Raw genomic sequence first — 22,825 nt, forward strand, 5'->3', positions numbered from 1 at the left:
GGTTCTAAACTAGAATGACGTTCTGAGGTTTGGTTGGTTCTAAACTAGAATGACGTTCTGAGGTTTGGTTGGTTCTAAACTAGAATGACGTTCTGAGGTTTGGTTGGTTCTAAACTAGAATGATGTTCTGAGGTTTGGTTGGTTCTAAACTAGAATGATGTTCTGAGGTTTGGTTGGTTCTAAACTAGAATGATGTTCTGAGGTTTGGTTGGTTCTAAACTAGAATGATGTTCTGAGGTTTGGTTGGTTCAGAACTAGAATGACGTTCTGAGGTTTGATTGGCTCTAAACTAGAATGACGTTCTGAGGTTTGGTTGGTTCTAAACTAGAATGACGTTCTGAGGTTTGGTTGGTTCTAAACTAGAATGATGTTCTGAGGTTTGGTTGGTTCTAAACTAGAATGATGTTCTGAGGTTTGGTTGGTTCTAAACTAGAATGACGTTCTGAGGTTTGGTTGGTTCTAAACTAGAATGATTTCATCAGGTTTGGTTGGTTCTAAACTAGAATGATGTTCTGAGGTTTGGTTGGTTCTAAACTAGAATGATGTTCTGAGGTTTGGTTGGTGTCCTTCCATCTGTCCAGTCGATCTGTCATGGATCATGTTGGCTGTGTGACAGAGGATAGCGCGTACGGTCCAGTACATCATGGGGCCAAGCTTCCTGCCATCCAGGACCTCTATACTAGGCGGTGTCAGAGGAAGCAACAATAACAGGGCTATATACAGGAAGTACCGGTACAGAGGCTATATACAGGAAGTACTGGTACAGAGGCTATATAGAGTAAGTACCGGTACAGAGGCTATATACAGGAAGTACTGGTACAGAGGCTATATACAGGAAGTACCGGTACAGAGGCTATATACAGTAAGTACCGGTACAGAGGCTATATACAGGAAGTACTGGTACAGAGGCTATATACAGGAAGTACTGGTACAGAGGCTATATACAGGAAGTACCGGTACAGAGGCTATATACAGTAAGTACCGGTACAGAGGCTATATACAGGAAGTACTGGTACAGAGGCTATATACAGGAAGTACCGGTACAGAGGCTATATACAGTAAGTACCGGTACAGAGGCTATATACAGGAAGTACTGGTACAGAGGCTATATACAGGAAGTACCGGTACAGAGGCTATATAGAGTAAGTACCGGTACAGAGGCTATATACAGGAAGTACTGGTACAGAGGCTATATACAGGAAGTACCGGTACAGAGGCTATATACAGTAAGTACCGGTACAGAGGCTATATACAGGAAGTACTGGTACAGAGGCTATATACAGGAAGTACTGGTACAGAGGCTATATACAGGAAGTACCGGTACAGAGTCTATATACAGGAAGTACTGGTACAGAGGCTATATACAGGAAGTACCGGTACAGAGTCTATATACAGGAAGTACTGGTACAGAGGCTATATACAGGAAGTACCGGTACAGAGTCTATATACAGGAAGTACCGGTACAGAGGCTATATACAGGAAGTACTGGTACAGAGTCAATGTGAAATAACAGTAGGGAGGCTATATACAGGGGGTACCGGTACAGAGTATATATACAGGAAGTACTGGTACAGAGTCAATGTGTAATAACAGAAGGGAGGCTATATACAGGGGGTACCGGTACAGAGTCAATGGGAAATAACAGTAGGGAGGCTATATACAGGGGGTACCGGTACAGAGTCAATGTGAAATAACAGTAGGGAGGCTATATACAGGGGGTACCGGTACAGAGTCAATGGGAAATAACAGTAGGGAGGCTATATACAGTGGGTACCGGTACAGAGTCAATGTGAAATAACAGTAGGGAGGCTATGTACAGGAAGTACTGGTACAGAGGCTCTATACAGGAAGTACTGGTACAGAGTCTATATACAGGAAGTACCGGTACAGAGGCTATATACAGGAAGTAACAGTACAGAGGCTATATACAGGAAGTACTGGTACAGAGGCTATATACAGGAAGTACCGGTACAGAGGCTATATACAGGAAGTACTGGTACAGAGGCAAAATACAGGAAGTACTGGTACAGAGGCTATATACAGGAAGTACTGGTACAGAGGCTATATACAGGAAGTACTGGTACAGAGGCTATATACAGGAAGTACTGGTACAGAGGCTATAAACAGGGGGTACCGGTACAGAGTCTATATACAGGAAGTACCGGTACAGAGGCTATATACAGGAAGTACCGGTACAGAGGCTATATACAGGAAGTACTGGTACAGAGGCTATATACAGGAAGTACTGGTACAGAGGCTATATACAGGAAGTACCGGTACAGAGGCTATATACAGGAAGTACCGGTACAGAGGCTATATACAGGAAATACTGGTACAGAGTCAATGTGTAATAACAGTAGGGAGGCTATATACAGGAAGTACTGGTACAGAGTCAATGGGAAATAACAGTAGGGAGGCTATATACAGGGGGTACCGGTACAGAGTCAATGGGAAATAACAGTAGGGAGGCTATATACAGGGGGTACCGGTACAGAGTCAATGTGAAATAACAGTAGGGAGGCTATATACAGGGGGTACCGGTACAGAGTCAATGGGAAATAACAGTAGAGGGGCTATATACAGGGGGGTACCGGTACAGAGTCAATGGGAAATAACAGTAGGGAGGCTATATACAGGGGGTACCGGTACAGAGTCAATGGGAAATAACAGTAGAGAGGCTATATACAGGGGGTACCGGTACAGAGTCAATGGGAAATAACAGTAGGGAGGCTATATACAGGGGGTACCGGTACAGAGTCAATGGGAAATAACAGTAGGGAGGCTATATACAGGGGGTACCGGTACAGAGTCAATGGGAAATAACAGTAGAGAGGCTATATACAGGGGGGGTACCGGTACAGAGTCAATGTGAAATAACAGTAGGGAGGCTATATACAGGGGGTACCGGTACAGAGTCAATGTGAAATAACAGTAGGGAGGCCATATACAGGGGGTACCGGTACAGAGTCAATGGGAAATAACAGTAGGGAGGCTATATACAGGGGGTACCGGTACAGAGTCAATGTGAAATAACAGTAGGGAGGCTATATACAGGAAGTACTGGTACAGTCAATGTGCAGGGGTACAGGTTAGTCGAGGTAATTGAGGTCATTTGTACATGTAGGTAGGGGTAAAGTGACTATTCATAGATAGACTCCTGAGTGGCGCAGTGGTCTAAGGCCACTAGAGATACTGGTTCGAATCCAGGCTCTGTCGCAGCCGGCCGCGACCGGGAGACTCATGGGTGGCGCACAATTGGCCCAGCGTCGTCCAGGGTAGGGGAGGGAATGGCCGGCAGGGATGTAACTCAGTTGATAGAGCATGGCGTTTGCAATGCCAGGGTTGTGGGTTCAATTCCCACGGGGGGCCAGTATAAAAAAATATATATATATGAATGCACTAACTGTAAGTCGCTCTGGATAAGAGCGTCTGCTAAATGACTAAAATGTACATGTAAATGTATAATAAACAGCGAGTAGCAGCAGTGGGAGGGGTGGGGGTGGGGGAGGTGTGAATGTAAATAGTCCGGGTGGCAAATTGATTAATTGTTCAGCAGTTTTATGCCTTGGGGGTAGAAGCTGTACTTGGCGCTCCGGTACCGCTTGCAACATGCAACATGCAACATGCAACATGCAACATGCAACATGCAAAAGATAGTAGTTACAGTTCATATAAGGAAATCATTCAATTTAGATAAATTAATTAGGCCCTAATCTATGGATTTCACATGACTGGGAATACAGATATGCATCTGTTGGTCACAGACACCTTAAAAAAAAGGTAGGGGCGTGGATCAGAAAACCAGTCAGTATCTGGTGTGACCACCATTTGCCTCATGCAGCGTGACACATCTCCTTCGCATGGAGTTGATCAGGCTGTTGATTGTGGCCGGTGGAATGTTGTCCCACTCCTCTTCAATGTCTGTGCGAAGTTGCTGGATATTGGCGGGAACTGGAACACGCTGTCGTACACGTATCCTGGCGCCGACGAAGATGGCGGCCTCGCAACTAACTCTTAGGAAACTTTGCAGTATTTTGCTTTTTTATGTATTACTTTTTACATTATTAGCTCCGAAAGTGTTTTGTATCATTACATACAGCCGGGAAAAACTATTGGATATCAGAGTGGCGGTAACTCACCAGCATTACGACCAGGAATAATACTTTCCCAAAGCAGATCCTTTGTTTGCTCTCCCCAGGGCAATTGAACTGATTCAAGAGGCTTACTCAGAACATCGCTGGCGGAGGAGAGGCACTTGGAGCAGCCTGCTGGTTCGACTTAGGAGGAGCGAACACCACCCAAGTACATTACTCGCTAATGTTCAGTCTTTGGATGACAAAGTCGACGAGCTCAGGGCAAGGATTTCTTTCCAGAGAGACATCAGGGCCTGTAACATACTTTGTTTCACGGAAACATGGCTCTCTCTGGAAATTCGGTCGAATTCGGTCCAGCCAGATGGGTTCTCAGTTCATCGCGCTGACAGAAATAAATATCTCTCCGGGAAAGAGAAGAGTGGAGGTGTTTACTTCATGATTAACGACTCATGGTGTAATTGTAGTAACATAAAGGAACTTGAGTCCTTCTGTTCACCCGACCTAGAATACCTCACAATCAAATGCCGGCCGTATTATCTCCCAAGATAATTTTCTTCGGTTATTGTTACGGCCGTGTATATCCCCCCTCAAGCCAATACCACGACGGCCCTGAAAGAACTTCACTGGACATTATGCAAACTGGAAACCACATATCCTGAGGCTGCATTTATTGTAGCGAAAATAATTTAGACAAATACATTGAAACGGTGACTGAGTTTATCAGGAAGTGTATAGGAGATGTTGTGCCCGCTTTGACTATTAAAACCTACCCTAACCAGAAACCGTGGATAGACGGCAGCATTGGCGCAAAACTGAAAGTGCGAACCACCGCATTTAACCATGGCAAGGTGACTGGGAATATGGCAGAATACAAACAGCATAGCTACTCACTCCGCAAGGCAATTAAACAGGCAAATCAGCATAGAGACAAAGTGGAGTCGCACTTCAACGGCTCAGACACGAGACTACAAAAGGAAAACCAGCCATGTCGCCAACACCGACGTCTTGCTTCCGGACAAGCTACACACCTTCTTCGCCCGCTTTGAGGATAACAGAGTGCTACCAACGTGGCCCTCTACGAAGGACTGTGGCCTCTCCTTCTCCATGGCCGACGTAAGACATTTAAGCATGTTAACTCCCGCAAGGCTGCCGGCCCAGACGGCATCCCTAGCTGCGTCCTCAGAGCATGCGCAGACCAGCTGGCTGGTGTGTTTATGGACATATTCAATTTCTCCCTTTCCCAGTCTGCTGTTCCCACATGCTTCAAGATGGCCATCATTGTTCCTGTACCCAAGAAAGCAAAGGTAACTGAACTAAATGACTATCTCTCTGTCATCATGAAGTGCTTTGAGAGATTAGTCAAGGATCATATCACCGCTACCTTACCTGTCACCATAGACCCACTTCAATTTGCATACCACCCCAATAGATCCACAGACGATGCAATCACCATCACACTGCACACTGCCCTATCCCATCTGGACAAGAGGAATACCTATGTAAGAATGCTGTTCATTGACTGTAGCTCAGCATTCAACACCATAGTACCCTCCAAGCTCATCATTAAGCTTGAGGCCCTGGGTCTGAACCCCGCCCTGTGCAACTGGGTCCTGGACTTCATGACGGGCCGCCCCCAGGTGGTGAAGGTAGGAAACAACACCTCCACTTCGCTGATCCTCAACATTGGGGCCCCACAAGGGTGCGTGCTCAGCCCCCTCCTGGACTCCCTGTTCACCCATGACTGCGTGGCCAAGCACGCCTCCAACTCAATCATCAAGTTTGCAGATGACAAAACAGTAGTAGGCTTGATTACCAACAATGATGATACTGCCTACAGGGAGGAGGTGAGGGCTCTGGGAGTGTGGTGCCAGGAAAATAACCTCTCACTCAACGTCAACAAAACAAAGGAGATGATCGTGGACTTCAGGAAACAGCAGAGGATGCACCCCCCTATCCACATCGACGGGACCGAAGTGGAGAAGGTGGAAAGTTTCAAGTTTCTTGGCGTACACGTCACTGACAAACTGAAATGGTCCACCCACGCAGACAGTGTGGTGAAGAAGGCACACTAGAGCCTCTTCAACCTCAGGAGGCTGAAGAAATTTGTTTTGGCACCTAAAACCCTCACAAACTTTTACAGATGCACAATTGAGAGCATCCTGTTGGGCTGTATCACCGCCTAGTACGGCAACTGCACCGCCCTTAACGGCAGGGCTCTCCAGAGGGTGGTGCGGTCTGCCGAACACATTACCGGGGGCAAACTACCCACCCTCCAGGACATCTACAGCACCCGATGTCTCAGGAAGGCCAAAAAGATCATCAAGGACATCAACCACCCAAGCCACTGCCTGTTCACCCCCCTCTATCATCCAGAAGGCAAGGTTAGAGACTGAAAAACAACTTCTATCTCAAGGCCATCAGACTGTATAATAGCCATCACTAGCACATTAGAGGCTGCTGCTGCCTATATAAATCACTTGCTACTTTAAGAAATGGACCACTAGTCACTTTAATAATGTTTACATATCTTGCATTGTTCATCTCATATGTACACTCAGCAAAAAAAGAAACATTCCTTTTTTAGGACCCTGTCTTTCAAAGATAATTCATAAAAATCCAAATATGTTAGTCACATGTCTGTGGAACTTGTTCAGTTTATGTCTCAGTTGTTGAATCTTGTTATGTTCATACAAATATTTACACATGTTAAGTTTGCTGAAAATAAACGCAGTTGACAGTGAGAGGACATTTCTTTTTTTGCTGAGTTTATATACTGTATTCCGTAATATTCTACTCTATCTTAGTCCATGCCGCTCTGTCATTGCTTGTCCATATATGTATATATTATTAATTCCATTCCTTACTTAGATTTGTGTGTATTGGGTATATGTTGTGAAATTGTTAGATATTATTTGTTAAATATTACTGCACTGTCGAAGTAAGAAGCACAAGCATTTCGCTACACCCGCAATAACATCTGCTGAAAATGTGTATGTGACAAATGAAATTTGACTTGATTTGATTTGATCCAGAATATCCCCAACATACTCAATGTGAATTGCGCCGGTATTTTGTACATAATGTTGCTGATACAGTCTCTTATGACCAAAATAGCTTCTGGACATCAGAACAGCGATTACTCACCTCAAACTGGACGAAGATTTTTTCTTTAACGAGTCCGACGCAAAGGATATACTGCTTCTGGAGACACAAATCCCAGTCATTTGCATGAAGAAAAGATGGGGGAAAAAAGGGGCGGAGGTCGGGCTTCTGAGAATTCGTAAGCGAGTGAGTAAACCTGCACTACCATCTGTTCTATTGGCCAACGTGCAATCATTGGAAAATAAAATGGATGATCTACGATTAAGACTATCCTACCAAAAACTGTAATATATTACAGTGGGGGAAAAAAGTATTTAGTCAGCCACCAATTGTGCAAGTTCTCCTACTTAAAAAGATGAGAGAGGCCTGTAATTTTCATCATAGGTACACTTCAACTATAACAGACAAATTGAGAGAGAAAAAAATCCAGAAAATCAAATTGTAGGATTTTTAATGAATTTATTTGCAAATTATGGTGGAAAATAAGTATTTGGCCACCTACAAACAAGCAAGAATTCTGGCTCTCACAGACCTGTAACTTCTTCTTTAAGAGGCTCCTCTGTCCTCCACTCGTTACCTGTATTAATGGCACCTGTTTGAACTTGTTATCAGTATAAAAGACACCTGTCCACAACCTCAAACAGTCACACTCCAAACTCCACTATGGCCAAGACCAAATAGCTGTCAAAGAACACCAGAAACTAAATTGTAGACCTGCACCAGGCTCGGAAGACTGAATCTGCAATAGGTAAGCAGCTTGGTTTGAAGAAATCAACTGTGGGAGCAATTATTAGGAAATGGAAGACATACAAGACCACTGATAATCTCCCTCGATCTGGGGCTCCACGCAAGATCTCACCCCGTGGGGTCAAAATGATCACAAGAACGGTGAGCAAAAATCCCAGAACCACACGGGGGGACCTAGTGAATGACCTGCAGAGAGCTGGGACCAAAGTAACAAAGCCTACCATCAGTAACACACTACGCCGCCAGGGACCCAAATCCTGCATCTGAAGTTTGCTAGAGTGCATTTGGATGATCCAGAAGAGGATTGGGAGAATGTCATATGGTCAGATGAAACCAAAATATAACTTTTTGGTAAAAACTCAACTTGTCATGTTTGGAGGACAAAGAATGCTGAGTTGCATCCAAAGAACACCATACCTACTGTGAAGCATGGGGGTGGAAACATCATGCTTTGGGGCTGTTTTTCTGCAAAGGGACCAGGACGACTGATCCGTGTAAAGGAATGAATGAATGGGGCCTTGTATCGTGAGATTTTGAGTGAAAACCTCCTTCTATCAGCAAGGGCATTGAAGATGAAACGTGGCTGGGTCTTTCAGCATGACAATGATCCCAAACACACCGCCCGGGCAACGAAGGAGTGGCTTCGTAAGAAGCATTTCAAGGTCCTGGAGTGGCCTAGCCAGTCTCCAGATCTCAACCCGGTAGAAAACTTTTGACCTGTGTCATTGCCAACAAAGGGTATATAACAAAGTATTGAGAAACTTTTGTTATTGACCAAATACTTATTTTCCACCATAATTTGCAAATAAATTCATAAAAAATCCTACAATGTGATTTTCTGGAGAAAAAAAAATCTAATTTTGTCTGTCATAGTTGACGTGTACCTATGATGAAAATTACAGGCCTCTCTCATCTTTTTAAGTGGGAGAACTTGCACAATTGGTGGCTGACTAAATACTTTTTTTCCCCACTGTATATTTCACAGAGTCGTGGCTGAACGACGACAAGGATAATATAGAGCTGGCTGAGTTTTCATCGGCAGGAGAAGCTACGTCTGGTAAGACGAAGTGCGGGGGTGTGTGTTGATTTGTCAATAACAGCTTGTGTGCGACGTCTAGTATTTACGAAGTCTCGAGAAATTGCTCGCCTGAGGTAGAAAACCTCATGATAAGCTGTAGACCACACTATCTACCAAGAGAGTTCTCATTTATATTATTCGTAGCCATCTATTTACCACCACAAACTGATGCTGGCACTAAGACACCACTCAATGAGCTGTATAAGGCCATAAGCAAACAAGAAAATGCTCATCCAGAAGGCGGTTAAATCCTTTTTATCTCATTTCTACCAGCATGTTAAATGTGCAACCAGAGGGAAAAAAACTCTAGACCACCTTTACTCCACACACAGAGACTCATACAAAGCTCTCCCTCGCCCTCCATTTGGCAAATCTGAGCATAATTATATCCTCCTGATTCCTGCTTACAAGCAAAAACTAAAGCAGGAAGTACCAGTGACTCGGTCAATACTGAAGTGGTCAGATGACGTGGATGCTACGCTACAGGACTGTTTTTCTAGCAAAAACAGGAATATGTTCCGGGATTCTCCAATGGCATTGAGGAGTACACCACCTCAGTCACCGGCTTCATCAATAAGTGCATCAATGACGTTGTCCCCACAGTGACCGTATGTACATACCCCAACCAGAAGCCATGGGTTACGGGCAACATCCGCACTGAGGTAAAGGGTAGAGCTGCCATTTTCAACCCGGACGCTTATAAGAAATCCCACTATGCCCTTAGACGAACCATCAAACAGGCAAAGCGTAAATACAGGACTAAGATTTAATCCTTCTACACCGGCTCCGACACTCGTCGGATGTGTCAGGGCTTGCAAACTATTATGGACTACAAAGGCAAGCACAGCCACAGCCAACCACCTCAGTCACCGGCTTCTGTTACAGGAGGGAGTCGCAGTTCTGGAGCGACCCACTAGGTGTCATCCTCCGACAAACTTAGGCACCTCCTCACTCACAGTCTGGACTAATCATTATCCTATTGGTGCCACCTGTGTCTACCTGTTCACCTGTGTATTTATGCCCTCACTTCCCTGTGTTCCCTTTCTCAGTTTTCTCTACTAGTTTCTCTATGCTCAGCAGTACTAATCAGTGTCTGATCGGAGAAGTATGTACAGGTACTTGAGAAGTGTTCTCCCTGTTTCTTTATTATTTCAGTCGTAGTTACTATTTTGTATTTTGGCTGTCAGCCTGTTTTTGGAGACTTATTTGCTCCACCTTTCTTTTATCGTGTTAAATCCATTGTTTTGTATCCTGGCTTTGGGACCACCAGTAAATATCCTTGTTTCACCATCTCTGCCTACTGCCTACTGTCTCCTGCACTGCACCTGGGTCACACCTCACACCAACCCTTACAGGCTTCATCAATAAGTGCATCGACGACGTCGTCCCCACAGTGACCGTACATACATATCCCAACCAGAAGCCATGGAATACAGGCAACATCCGCATCGAGCTAAAGGCTATAGCTGCCACTTTCAAGGAACGGGACCCTAATCCAGATGCTTATAAGAAATCCCGCAATTCCCTGAGGCTAACCATCAAACAGGCAAAGCGTCAACACAGGATTAAGATTGAATCCTACTATACCGTCTCTGACGCTCGTCGGATGTGGCAGAGCTTGCAAACTATTACAGACTACAAAGGGAAACCCAGCCTTGAGCTGCCCAGTGACGTGAGCCTACCAGACAAGCTAAATGCCTTTTATGCTCGCTTCGAGGCAAGCAACACTGAAGCATGCATGAGAGCACCAGCTGTTCCGGACGACTGTGTGATCACGCTCTCGTTAGCCGATGTGAGCAAGACCTTTAAACAGGTCGACGTTCACAAAGCCGCGGGGCCAAACGGATTACCAGGACATACTCAATGTTAGGCCTACTGCTGCTAGGTAGCTCTCTCTCTGCTCTCTCCCTCCCCTCTGTCTGTCCTTGATTGCAGGAGTGAAGTCTGGTGTGCGGGAGTCAGGGTTCCAGCTGCAGCTCATTCACCATAATCACCTCAGCCTTTAAGACCCGGTCAAACTTACCACTCATCGTCAGATCATAGTCAAGACAACCATGTTAGTCTCGCTGCCGACTCAACCTGTCTGTTTTCGCTCTTGTGTTTTTTGGCCTGTCTATTTACTTTTTCTCCTGTGCCACAGATATTTGGAACCTGACTCCTGCCTCCGCTTCACTCCTGCCACCACCATCCTGTTCTCCACTATCGGACTTCTCCTTTGGACTCACCACGGACACTAGGACATTACGGTACCACACCTGCCCTGACCTGGATCTGTTACCCTCCCTGTAACCTGGACTTGCTCTTCCCCATTTATTGGAAACCTGGACTATTGAACATTATAATAAACCTGTTAAAACTTCTCTGGCTTGGTGTACTTGTCTGCATTTGGGTTCTATCCAGTTAAATCATAACAGTATGATCTGACCAACATGAACCCAGCAGACAGTAGCTCGGATACCACCCCAGAGTGCACTCAAATTTGGACTGCCATAGCCAATCAGGGCATTTTACTTGGCCAACATGATACCCTGTTTAAGACGATTGCTGAGGACAGTCAGGTGCTGCTTAATCAGGTTCAATTACTCTCCAATCAAGTGTCTGCCCTTACTACCCCTTCAGCCCAGATCAGAGAGCCTTTTGTTCCTGCTCCAGAGCGCTATGACGGGAACATGGGAACCTGTGGCGATTTTTTGACTCAATGCTCGCTAGTGTTTGAACAACAGCCCCTCACCTACGCCTCAGAAAGAGCCCGTATTGCCTACCTTATCAACTCTACTAGCAGTTCCGCTCGTGCCTGGGGATCCGCGGTATGGGAGAGTCAGTCGGACATTTGCAACGCTTACGTTGCCTTCACCACGGAGATGAGGAAGGTTTTTGACCACCCAGTACGAGGCAAGGAGGCTGCGAAACGGTTGTTTTCTCTTCGGCAGGGGGCTCGTAGTGTGGCGGAGATGGCAGTGGAGTTTCGGACTTTAGCAGCAGTGAGTGGTTGGAATGACGAGGCATTACAAGGAGTGTTCATCAATGCTTTGTCTGAGACTTTAAAAGATGAATTGGTGTCATATGATGAATCGCCTACGCTGGATAATCTTATTTCACTCACTATCAGGTTGGATAATCGGATTCGGGAGCGCCGCCGGGAGAGGAGTGTTAGTTCCAAGCAACCTGTCTGTCATCAACAAACTCCTCCCTGCATCGTCCCTACGGAGAAAGCCGTGTCTTCCCGAGTCGATACGAGGAGCACTGAACCCGAAGCCATGGAGGTGGGTCGTGCACGGTTGTCCTCAGAGGAGCGTGCACGTCGTATTCAGGCTCGGGTCTGCCTGTATTGTGGAGAAGCTGGTCATTTCGTTCCTTCCTGCCCAGTTCGTCCGGGAAAAGGGCCGGCTCATCATTAATGGGAGAAGTTTTGGTGAGCCGAGCAGCGGATTCTTCCTCTTCTCCCCGCATTCTGCTCCAGGCATCCCTCCAGTGGCAGTCCCAGAATTTCTCTGTTAGTGCGCTGATTGACTCTGGTGCCGACGAAAGCTTTTTGGATAGAGAGTGGGCTCAACAAATGGATTTGGAGACTGTTCCTATGGACTGTCCGCTGCAGGCTAAGGGTCTAAATGGACAATTGTTGACCCGTATTACCCATCAGACTGTTCCTGTTTGTCTTAGAGTGTCGGGAAATCATCAGGAGAACATTCAATTCCATATTATCGAATGCCCACAGACTCCCCTGGTCCTTGGTATCCCCTGGCTCTTAAGACACAATCCACACATTGATTGGGTGACAGGTAGCATTGTTTCATGGAGCACATTTTGTCATGTGAATTGTTTGTGTTCTGCTCAGACTCCTGCCAGTACTGTGCCTCAACCTCCACTGGAGTCCATGGATCTTTCTGTTGTTCCTGACGTGTATCATGACCTGGCATCCGTTTTCTGCAAACACAGAGCTACTTCTCTTCCTCCTCACCGGCCTTACGACTGCGCCATTGACCTCCAGCCAGGAGCCCCGCTCCCCAGCAGTCGCCTGTACAATCTCTCCCGCCCGGAGACGGAGGCTATGGAGAACTACATTCGGGACTCCTTGGGGGCAGGTATTATTCGTCCTTCCTCGTCACCTGTAGGAGCGGGATTCTTTTTTGTTGCTAAAAAGGATAAGACCCTCAGACCCTGTATTGATTACCGTGGACTTAACAACATCACCATTAAGAACAAGTATTCTCTGCCTTTGATTAATTCTGCTTTTCCCCTCCTTCATGGTGCTACCATTTTTACGAAACTGGATTTACGAAATGCGTATCACCTGGTGCGCATTCGTAAAGGGGATGAATGGAAGACTGCCTTCAACACACCCTTGGGACATTTTGAGTATCTGGTTATGCCTTTTGGGTTGTCCAATGCCCCTGCTGTTTTTCAGACACTAGTCAATGATGTCCTTCGGGACATGTTGAATCGGTTTGTTTTTGTCTATCTGGATGATATCTTAATTTTCTCAGAGTCCTCCCAGGAACATGAACTGCATGTGCGCCAGGTGTTGCAAAGGTTGTTGGAGAACAAACTGTTTGTGAAGATGGAGAAATGTGAATTTCATGTGTCTGAGACCTCTTTTTTGGGTTACATCATAGCTCAGGGGGAGTTGCGGATGGACCCAGCTAAGATCTCTGCTGTCACGGACTGGCCAGCCCCCTCCACCCGCAAACAACTTCAACGATTCCTGGGGTTTGCGAACTTCTATAGGAGGTTCATCAAGGACTACAGCCGCATTGCGGCGCCACTCACCGCTCTCACCTCCATCTCACGACCGTTCGCTTGGAATGAAGGGGCCGAATCAGCGTTCGAAGAACTGAAACATCGCTTCGCCTCGGCTCCCATTCTGATGCAGCCGGACCCCGACCGCCAGTTTGTCGTGGAGGTGGATGCATCCGACACTGGGGTAGGTGCGGTGTTGTCACAACGTTCACCTGAAGATAATAAACTGCATCCCTGTGCTTTTCTCTCAAGGAAACTTTCTCAGGCAGAGAGGAATTATGATGTTGGCAATCGTGAACTGCTCGCCGTTAAGTTGGCTCTCGAGGAGTGGCGACATTGGTTGGAGGGGGCGGAACAACCCTTCATCGTTTGGACGGATCATAAGAATCTGGCTTACCTCCAGTCAGCGAAGCAGCTCAACCCCCGTCAAGCCAGGTGGGCACTATTTTTTGGGAGATTCAATTTTTCTCTGTCTTACCGTCCTGGGTCACGCAACGTCAAGCCTGACGCCCTGTCTCGTGTTCATTCGGCTGTTGATACTGGTAGTAACCCTGAACCCATTTTGCCTCCTACCTGCAGTATTGCGGCCATCACATGTGACATCGAGGGGATTGTTAGACAGGCTCAACATCATCAAGCTGACCCTGGGAGGGGTCCTCCTAACCGGATGTTTGTCCCTGAGTCTGCTCGCTCCCAGGTACTTCAGTGGGCTCACTCGTCTCCCCTTACCTGTCACCCTGGAGTTTCGCGGACCCTTGACTTTGTGCGACGGAAGTTCTGGTGGGCCACGATGGAGGCGGACACTCGAGCCTTCATTGCTGCTTGTACGGTATGTGCACGAAGTAAGAACTCCAACCAGGCCAGCGCTGGTCATCTACGACCTCTACCTATACCCAGCCGGCCCTGGTCGCACATCGCTATGGATTTTGTCACTGGACTTCCCCCTTCGTCTGGAAAGACTGTCATTCTTACGGTGATTGATCGTTTTTCTAAGTTCGCTCATTTTTTGGCCCTACCTAAACTGCCCACTGCCAGAGAGACGGCTGATATTTTGGTTGAACATGTGTTCCGCTCTCATGGTCTACCCACGGATATTGTCTCTGACAGGGGTCCCCAGTTTGTCTCCCAGGTGTGGAAAGCTTTCTGTAAAGCTTTGGGCATCACATCCAGCCTGTCCTCTGGATATCACCCCCAGACCAACGGGCAAGCCGAGAGAGCGAACCAGGAGATGGAGACCGCTCTCCGCTGTGTCACAGGGTCTAACCCTGGGTCATGGAGCACCATGCTTCCCTGGGTGGAATATGCTCATAACACCTTGACTAACGCTTCCTCTGGTTTGTCTCCTTTTCTGTGTGCTCTGGGTTATCAACCTCCCCTGTTCCCTTCTCAAGAGAGGGAACTGGCAGTACCCTCGGTGCAGTCCCACATGCGACGCTGCTTCAAGGTCTGGAGGAAGGCCAGGGTAGCTCTGTCCCGAGCTTCGGCGTACATGCAGAGGCAAGCCAACCGTCACCGGTCCCAGGCTCCCGGTTACTCTCCTGGTCAAGAGGTATGGCTTAAGTCACGTGACCTTCCATTGAAGGTGGAGTCTATGAAGATGGCGCCTCGTTTTATAGGACCGTTCAAGATACTGTCTATTGTTAACCCCTGCGCGGTTAAGCTACAGCTTCCTGCCTCCCTACGGGTTCATTCCACCTTTCATGTTTCCCAGATTAAGCCTGTGTCGGTTAGCCCTCTGTGCCCGCCCTCTCGTCCCCCTCCTCCGCCCAGGATCGTGGGTGGGGGTCCGGTCTACACTGTCCGGCGACTTCTGGATGTTCGCCGCCGGGGTCGTGGTTTCCAGTACCTGGTGGATTGGGAGGGTTATGGTCCTGAGGAACGTTCCTGGGTGCCCAGGAGCTTCATTGTGGATCCTGCTCTGGTCCGAGAGTTTCATAGGTTACATCCCGATAAACCCCGTCGGCCGCCAGGTGGCGTCCGTAGAGGGGGGGGTACTGTTAGGCCTACTGCTGCTAGGTAGCTCTCTCTCTGCTCTCTCCCTCCCCTCTGTCTGTCCTTGATTGCAGGAGTGAAGTCTGGTGTGCGGGAGTCAGGGTTCCAGCTGCAGCTCATTCACCATAATCACCTCAGCCTTTAAGACCCGGTCAAACTTACCACTCATCGTCAGATCATAGTCAAGACAACCATGTTAGTCTCGCTGCCGACTCAACCTGTCTGTTTTCGCTCTTGTGTTTTTTGGCCTGTCTATTTACTTTTTCTCCTGTGCCACAGATATTTGGAACCTGACTCCTGCCTCCGCTTCACTCCTGCCACCACCATCCTGTTCTCCACTATCGGACCTCTCCTTTGGACTCACCACGGACAATAGGACATTACGGTACCACACCTGCCCTGACCTGGATCTGTTACCCTCCCTGTAACCTGGACTTGCTCTTCCCCATTTATTGGAAACCTGGACTATTGAACATTATAATAAACCTGTTAAAACTTCTCTGGCTTGGTGTACTTGTCTGCATTTGGGTTCTATCCAGTTAAATCATAACACTCAAAGCATGCGCAGACCAACTGGCAAGTGTCTTCACAGACATTTTCAACCTCTGTAATACCTACATGTTTCAAGCAGACCACCATAGTCCCATTGCCCAAGGAAGCGAAGGTAACCTGCCTAAATGATTACCGCCTCGTAGCACTCACGTCGGTAGCCATGAGTGCTTTGAAAGGCTGGTTATGGCTCACATCAATACCATCATCCCGGAAACCCTAGACCCACTCCAATTTGCAAACCACACCAACAGATCCACAGATGACGCAATCTCAATAGCATACTCCACACTGCTCTTTCCCACCTGGACAAAAGGAACACTTATGAGAGAATGCTGTTCATTGACTACAGCTCAGCGTTCAACACCATAGTGCCCACAAAGCTCATCACTATGCTAAGGACCCTGGTACTGAACACCTCCCTCTGCAACTGGATCCTGGACTTCCTGATGGGCCGCCCGTAGGTGGTAAGGTCAGGCAACAACAGATCTGCCACGCTGATCCTCAACACTGGGGCCCCTCAGGGGTGTGTGCTTAGTCCCCTCCTGTACTCCCTGTTCACCCACGACTGCGTGGCCAAACACAACTCCAACACCATCATTAAGTTTGCTGATGACACAACAGTGGTAGGCCTGATCACCGACAACAATGAGACAGCCTATAGGGAGGAGGTCAGAGACCTGGCAGTGTGGTGCCAGGATAACAACCTCTCCCTCAATGTGAGCAAGACAAAGGAGCTGATCGTGGACTACAGGAAAAGGCAGGCCGAACAGGCCCCCATTCACATCAACAGGGTTGTAGTGGAGCTGGTCGACAGTTTCAAGTTCCTTGGTGTCCACATAACAAACAAACTATCATAGTCCAAACACACCAAGACAGTCGTGAAGAGGGCACGACAATACCTTTTCTCCCTCAGGAGACTGAAAAGATTTGGCATGGGTCCCCAAATCCTCAAAAAGTTATACAGCTGCACCATCGAGAGCATTCTGACCGGTTGCATCACCGCCTGGTATGGCAACTGCTCAGCATCTGATCGTAAGGCGCTACAGAGGGTAGTGCGTACGGCCCAGTGCATCACTGGGGCCAAGCTTCCTGCCATCCAGGACCAATAAACTAGGCGGTGTCAGAGGAAGGCCCAAAAAATGGTCAAAGACTCCAGTAACCCAAGTCATAGACTGTTCTCTCTGCTACCACACGGCAAGCGGTACCGGAGTGCCAAGTCTAGGTCCAAAAGACTCCTTAACAGCTTCTACCCCCAAGACATAAGACTGCTGAACAATTAATCAAATGGCCACCCGGACTTTTTACACTGCTGCTACTCGCTGTTTATTATCTATACATAGTCACTTTACCCCTACCTACATGTACAAATTACCTGGACTAACCTGTACCCCCACACATTGACTCGGTACCCGTACCCCCTGTATATAGCTTTCTTATTTTTATTTTATTGTGTTACTTTTATTTAGTTTTTACATTTAGTTTTACTTAAGTTTATTTAGTAAATATTTTCTTAACTCTTTCTTGAACTGCATTGTTAGTTAAGGGCTTGTAAGTAAGCATTTCATGGTAAGGTCTAAACCTGTTGTATTCGGCGCATGTGACAATACAATTTGATTTGATTTGATTTAGGTGACATGTCTAGTGAGTAGGCAGGCCATGGAAGAACTGGGACATTTTCAGCTTCCAGGAATTGTGTACAGATCCTTGCGACATGGGGCCGTGCATTATCATGCTGAAACATGAGGTGATGGCAGCGGATGAATGGCACGACAATGGGCCTTAAGATCTTGTCACAATATCTCTGTGCATTCAAATTGCAATCGATAAAATGCAATTGTGTTCATTGTCCATAGCTTATGCCTGCCCATACCATAACCCCACCGCCACCATGGGGCACTCTGTTCACATTGTTGACATCAGCAAACCGCTCACCCACACGACGACATGCCATCTCCCCGGTACACTTGAAACCGGGATTAATCAGTGAAGAGCACATTTCTCCAGCATGCCAGTGACTATCAAAGGTGAGCATTTGCTCACGTAAGTCGGTTACGACAGCAAGCTGCAGTCAGGTCAAGACCTTGGTGAGGACGGCGAGCACGCAGATGAGCTTCCCTGAGACGGTTTATGACAGTTTGTGCAGAAATTCTTCGGTTGTACAAACCCACAGTTTCATCAGCTGTCCGGGTGGCTGGTCTCAGACCATCCCTTAGGTGAAGACGCAGGATGTGGAAGTCCTGTGCTGGCGTTGTTACATGTGATCTGCAGTTGTGAGGTCAATTGGAAGTACTGCCAAATTCTCTAAAACAATATTGCAGGCAGCTTATGGTAGAGAAATTAACATTAAATTTTTTGGCAACAGCTCTGGTGAACATTCCTGCAGTCAGCATGCCAATTGCACGCTCCTGTGGCATTGTGTGGTGTGACAAAACTGCACATTTTAGAGTGGCCTTTTATTGTCCCCAGCACAAGGTGCACCTGTGTAATGTTCATGCTGTTTAATCAGCTTCTTGATATGCCAAACCTGTCAGGTGGATGGATGAAATGCTCACTAACAGGGATGTAAATAAATGTGTGTACAACATTTGAGAGAAATAAGCTTTTTGTGTGTATGGAACATCTCTGGGATCTTTTGTTTACATGTTGTGTTTATATTTGTGTTCAGCATGTTTGGTGCAGTATTTCTTAAGTTAAACAATGTAGTGTGCATGAACAGCCGGAAAAAAAAACTTTGCGACAAAAACTTAACAAAATGTCATCATCATATTATAACTGTTCCAAACTTCCCAGGCTGGGAAGCATGTGGATGGCTTAAGGAGGGAGGAGAAGGTGGAAAATAGTTTCCTAGGGTTAGAGGCAGAAGCTTGAAATGTAGAGTTGTAGAAAGTGGCCTTAGCAGCAGATACAGAGGAAGAGACAGTAGAGAGGAGGGAGTGGAAGGATGGCTTTAGCAGCAGATACAGAGGAAGAGAAGTAGAGAGCAGGAGGGAAGGGATGATAGGTCCTCCGGAAATGTAGTTTTCCTCCATTTCTGCTCAGCTGCCGTGTTCTGTAAGCTCACAATGAGTCAATCAGCTGCCATGTTCTGTAAGCTCACAATGAGTCAATCAGCTGCCATGTTCTGTAAGCTCACAATGAGTCAATCAGCTGCCATGTTCTGTAAGCTCACAATGAGTCAATCAGCTGCCATGTTCTGTAAGCTCACAATGAGTCAATTAGCTGCCATGTTCTGTAAGCTCACAATGAGTCAATCAGCTGCCATGTTCTGTAAGCTCACAATGAGTCAATCAGCTGCCATGTTCTGTAAGCTCACAATGAGTCAATCAGCTGCCATGTTCTGTAAGCTCACAATGAGTCAATCAGCTGCCATGTTCTGTAAGCTCACATTGAGTCAATCAGCTGCCTGCTGCCATGTTCTGTAAGCTCACAATGAGTCAATCAGCTGCCATGTTCTGTAAGCTCACAATGAGTCAATCAGCTGCCATGTTCTGTAAGCTTGCATTGAGTCAATCAGCTGCCATGTTCTGTAAGCTCACAATGAGTCAATCAGCTGCCATGTTCTGTAAGCTCACATTGAGTCAATCAGCTGCCTGCTGCCATGTTCTGTAAGGTCACAATGAGTCAATCAGCTGCCATGTTCTGTAAGCTCACAATGAGTCAATCAGCTGCCATGTTCTGTAAGCTTGCATTGAGTCAATCAGCTGCCATGTTCTGTAAGCTTGCATTGAGTCAATCAGCTGCCGTGTTCTGTAAGCTCACAATGAGTCAATCAGCTGCCATGTTCTGTAAGCTTGCAATGAGTCAATCAGCTGCCCTGTTCTGTAAGCTCACATTGAGTCAATCAGCTGCCATGTTCTGTAAGCTCACAATGAGTCAATCAGCTGCCGTTTTCTGTAAGCTTGCATTGAGTCACTCAGCTGCCATGTAATGTAAGCTTGCATTGAGTCAATCAGCTGCCATGTTCTGTAAGCTCACAATGAGTCAATCAGCTGACATGTTCTGTAAGCTCACAATGAGTCAATCAGCTGCCATGTTCTGTAAGCTCACAATGAGTCACTCAGCTGCCATGTTCTGTAAGCTTGCATTGAGTCACTCAGCTGCCATGTTCTGTAAGCTCACAATGAGTCAATCAGCTGCCTGCTGCCATGTTCTGTAAGCTTGCATTGAGTCAATCAGCTGCCTGCTGCCATGTTCTGTAAGCTTGCATTGAGTCACTCAGCTGCCATGTTCTGTAAGTTTGCATTGAGTCAATCAGCTGCCATGTTCTGTAAGCTCGCATTGAGTCAATCAGCTGCCATGTTCTGTAAGCTTGCATTGAGTCACTCAGCTGCCATGTTCTGTAAGCTTGCATTGAGTCACTCAGCTGCCATGTTCTGTAAGCTTGCATTGAGTCACTCAGCTGCCATGTTCTGTAAGCTTGCATTGAGTCAATCAGCTGCCTGCTGCCATGTTCTGTAAGCTCACAATGAGTCACTCAGCTGCCATGTTCTGTAAGCTCACAATGAGTCAATCAGCTGCCATGTTCTGTAAGCTCACAATGAGTCAATCAACTGCCATGTTCTGTAAGCTCACAATGAGTCACTCAGCTACCATGTTCTGTAAGCTTGCATTGAGTCACTCAGCTGCCATGTTCTGTAAGCTCACAATGAGTCAATCAGCTGCCTGCTGCCATGTTCTGTAAGCTTGCATTGAGTCAATCAGCTGCCTGCTGCCATGTTCTGTAAGCTTGCATTGAGTCACTCAGCTGCCATGTTCTGTAAGCTTGCATTGAGTCAATCAGCTGCCATGTTCTGTAAGCTCGCATTGAGTCAATCAGCTGCCATGTTCTGTAAGCTTGCATTGAGTCACTCAGCTGCCATGTTCTGTAAGCTTGCATTGAGTCACTCAGCTGCCATGTTCTGTAAGCTTGCATTGAGTCACTCAGCTGCCATGTTCTGTAAGCTTGCATTGAGTCAATCAGCTGCCTGCTGCCATGTTCTGTAAGCTTGCATTGAGTCACTCAGCTGCCTGCTGCCATGTTCTGTAAGCTTGCATTGAGTCACTCAGCTGCCATGTTCTGTAAGCTTGCATTGAGTCAATCAGCTGCCTGCTGCCATGTTCTGTAAGCTTGCATTGAGTCAATCAGCTGCCGTGTTCTGTAAGCTCACAATGAGTCAATCAGCTGCCATGTTCTGTAAGCTTGCAATGAGTCAATCAGCTGCCCTGTTCTGTAAGCTCACATTGAGTCAATCAGCTGCCATGTTCTGTAAGCTCACAATGAGTCAATCAGCTGCCGTGTTCTGTAAGCTTGCATTGAGTCACTCAGCTGCCATGTTCTGTAAGCTTGCATTGAGTCAATCAGCTGCCATGTTCTGTAAGCTCACAATGAGTCAATCAGCTAGCATGTTCTGTAAGCTCACAATGAGTCAATCAGCTGCCATGTTCTGTAAGCTCACAATGAGTCACTCAGCTGCCATGTTCTGTAAGCTTGCATTGAGTCACTCAGCTGCCATGTTCTGTAAGCTCACAATGAGTCAATCAGCTGCCTGCTGCCATGTTCTGTAAGCTTGCATTGAGTCAATCAGCTGCCTGCTGCCATGTTCTGTAAGCTTGCATTGAGTCACTCAGCTGCCATGTTCTGTAAGCTTGCATTGAGTCAATCAGCTGCCATGTTCTGTAAGCTCGCATTGAGTCAATCAGCTGCCATGTTCTGTAAGCTTGCATTGAGTCACTCAGCTGCCATGTTCTGTAAGCTTGCAATGAGTCACTAAGCTGCCATGTTCTGTAAGCTTGCATTGAGTCACTCAGCTGCCATGTTCTGTAAGCTTGCATTGAGTCAATCAGCTGCCTGCTGCCATGTTCTGTAAGCTCACAATGAGTCACTCAGCTGCCATGTTCTGTAAGCTCACAATGAGTCAATCAGCTGCCATGTTCTGTAAGCTCACAATGAGTCAATCAGCTGCCATGTTCTGTAAGCTCACAATGAGTCACTCAGCTGCCATGTTCTGTAAGCTTGCATTGAGTCACTCAGCTGCCATGTTCTGTAAGCTCACAATGAGTCAATCAGCTGCCTGCTGCCATGTTCTGTAAGCTTGCATTGAGTCAATCAGCTGCCTGCTGCCATGTTCTGTAAGCTTGCATTGAGTCACTCAGCTGCCATGTTCTGTAAGCTTGCATTGAGTCAATCAGCTGCCATGTTCTGTAAGCTCGCATTGAGTCAATCAGCTGCCATGTTCTGTAAGCTTGCATTGAGTCACTCAGCTGCCATGTTCTGTAAGCTTGCATTGAGTCATTCAGCTGCCATGTTCTGTAAGCTTGCATTGAGTCACTCAGCTGCCATGTTCTGTAAGCTTGCATTGAGTCAATCAGCTGCCTGCTGCCATGTTCTGTAAGCTTGCATTGTGTCACTCAGCTGCCTGCTGCCATGTTCTGTAAGCTTGCATTGAGTCACTCAGCTGCCATGTTCTGTAAGCTTGCATTGAGTCAATCAGCTGCCTGCTGCCATGTTCTGTAAGCTTGCATTGAGTCACTCAGCTGCCATGTT

This window comes from Coregonus lavaretus (assembly GCF_964263955.1).
Source record: "Coregonus lavaretus genome assembly, chromosome: 9".
Taxonomy (NCBI): domain Eukaryota; kingdom Metazoa; phylum Chordata; class Actinopteri; order Salmoniformes; family Salmonidae; genus Coregonus; species Coregonus lavaretus.